Below are 2,694 nucleotides of genomic sequence, written 5' to 3'. Positions count from 1 at the left end.
CAAAGCAGGCAGACGTGAGCTAGCCTTGTGATTTCCCTTCACTAGGCTTTAGGCAGAGTTTGCTACGATCAAGATAGCGTTACCCCTACTTTGCCCCTTACATCGGACATCAACAGGACGATACGATAGTCATCAATGATATCATCCTGACACAATTAAGAGTCAATTAACTACTCATGAGACGTCATTAAACCATTAGATCATGGACTTTTTAAACCTCCTTGATTAGATTTACTCCTCCTTTGGCAAAATCCTGCTCAGTGATGTTGTAAACGTCCCTCAAAACATGGATTCCGGAAACATGTCGGTGGAATGTCGCCAAAAGTATTTAGAACATTTTGTTCAGCGGACCAGAGCTAGTTTTCCCTAGCACTACCGCGGTAGAATCCTCGTCATGCTGTTAGAATTTGATGTGGACTAGTTCAGAAGAATCAGCAGCCCTGGACAACAAGGCAAATACCGGAACATTTCACATGTTTTCTCGACCTGCACCCATGACACGCCACGTTTCAGTCATTGAGCATAAAAGAACGTAATCCAGCATAAGAGTTCATCAATTGCTACTTAACTAGTACTCGTCCTCCTACTAGTGTGCACCAGCGTGCTGCCTATTACACCACTAAGTCGCCCTCTCAGATAAATCATTCTATACTCAAGACATGCTCGTCTGTAGCGTACCCGCCACGCCCAAAAAGGTCGCCGAAGTGAAAAGATTCTCGGGGCGAAATTCTTGGACGACTTACCAGGTCTATCGGCACCAGAAGCGTCACTGTCACAGGTGTACGCACGTTGGTTGGACGTCTCGGGGTCACGTCGGAGCGTCGATCGTGAAGCAGCTGTTCAACAAGTCAACGTTGAAATTTCCCTGCCAGCTCAAAGTGACTGTGCACGCTGAGAATTTTAAGGAAGTGGGTGTTGCTCCCTTGCCTTTATTTAGTAAACTAACCCTGCAGCCAATGAAGGCCGCTCATTCATATGCTGATGACCGGTTTGGGCGCCAACATCAGCCATTGCAGTGCAGTGGGACATGCGCGCGGGAGGCTAATCATAGAGATGGATATCTGACCTGGAAAGACCAGTTGTATGATTGACTTTATCCTTAGATATCTACAACAGCAGCCGTTTCAGGCTCTACTTTATAAAAAGGACTGCTTTTTCTCTTCCTCATTTGGAATTTTTACTAAGGCCATGTTGATTTGATTATATGGATGACATCCTCCGGGAGCCCCAAAACTGATGCGCGCGTGCGAATAAAAAAAAAGTTTTGCAAAAAAAAAAGTTCTTTTCATTATGAAATCTACGTGGTCATGAGGGTTGAGAATATGGTTTGGCGAATAAGCTAGTCTTCAAGTTCATTTCTTTACAATTTCGTCTTTTTTCGTTTGATTTTGGCATTCTACGACATTGGTATAGTTTTTATTAATTTTTTTTGTAACTTGCTCATTTTTCAACTGTTTTGTACGATTTACAGTATGGTTGAAAACTTTTTTTTTTTTTAAATTCATGCGCGCGTGGATGCCATCCATATAATCAAATCAACATGGCCTAATCGAGATAAAAAGGGCCATAGAACAATCGAGGAGGACCTCCTTGGTACAATGAAGCGATGTAGAACACACAACTCGACATTAAGCTAAACAATTATTGACATATTTGGCCATTTTTCGGCAGAATTTTTTTTAAATGATCTGATACTTTTATAGTCCTTAAATCAGAGAAAGCACAAGTCAAGTCGCATTCAATATGGAAATTGTAGCGTTGGCACCAAAAATGTATTAATATTCCTGATGCGCACTTGATAGACAATTTTGTCCCACCAGTAACGAATGTTGGCTCCGACATGATAAAAGACGAGCCAATTATGATAAGCCCAGCGGAATGTGACCTGCATGGTTGTATTATCCGTGCTGGTAGACACGCCCTTTCAGAAGAATTGTTCGTGCCTTTTGATGATATGCTTAACCGCACTACGTTTGCGTCAGAAAAAATAACAGTTAAACCAGTTGACCCATTAGTGGTCTGCGACTTTAGCGCTCGAGGGCGGATGTAGGGTTCGGCTCTGTGTTTCATGCGTTTTTGAGGCTTATCCAACTACCGGTATTGTACATGTACATCTAAATCTAACATCTAAATCATTGATCCTGATATTTTCCTATTATTTTACCTTTACTTTCTGCAAACTACATGTAGATGTTTTGATGGATCTTAATTGTCTTCAGCACTGAGTTTTTTCTACCAATGGACAAGAAGTTTATCTTGTACACCAGTAAGTACTAAATCAATTATTGCCTTGCAATTCAGTTGTACACATACACAGTCAACAAGTATGATGTGACAAGTGAGATAATACATTCATCTTTATTGTGTAAGAAGTTGTTTAATCTTGGGGAACAGCTTGAGTGCATTTTGTGTTGTCACTTGCATCACGGTTTCCATGGAGACACCCTTGATCCTGGCAATGTGCTCACAGGAGATCTTGATGTTCATTGGTTCATTTCTCTCCTGCAAGACAAGGAATACTAAAATGTACCAGGACACTAGTATTATCAACATACATTGTACAAGCACAAGTATATTTCAGAAATGAAACATGTTGGAAAACAATTCTGCAATGTTTCCATCACTCAGATGCCAGATCAATGAGTGAGTGAGTAACTGAGATGTCAAATGTTATGTCCTTGCCGGCAGTCAACT

At 41.2% G+C, this 2,694-nt stretch overlaps 1 long non-coding RNA gene across 1 annotated transcript in view; it reads right to left on the bottom strand.

The window, feature by feature from the left end:
• LOC109483723 overlaps positions 1-987 on the bottom strand; it is a 3,867-nt gene extending 2,880 nt beyond the window's left edge. Inside the window, exon 1 of the long non-coding RNA XR_002141027.1 lies at positions 744-987. This is a non-coding gene — a long non-coding RNA (uncharacterized LOC109483723). The remainder of the gene's footprint in view (positions 1-743) is intronic.
• Between the last annotated feature and the right edge of the window lie 1,707 nt (positions 988-2,694).

This window comes from Branchiostoma belcheri, unplaced genomic scaffold, assembly GCF_001625305.1.
Source record: "Branchiostoma belcheri isolate BF01 breed outbred unplaced genomic scaffold, Haploidv18h27 scaffold66, whole genome shotgun sequence".
In the NCBI taxonomy this organism is placed as follows: domain Eukaryota; kingdom Metazoa; phylum Chordata; class Leptocardii; order Amphioxiformes; family Branchiostomatidae; genus Branchiostoma; species Branchiostoma belcheri.
Note: the sequence above shows the minus strand (reverse complement) of the source record. Positions and strands in the feature narration are given on the sequence as shown.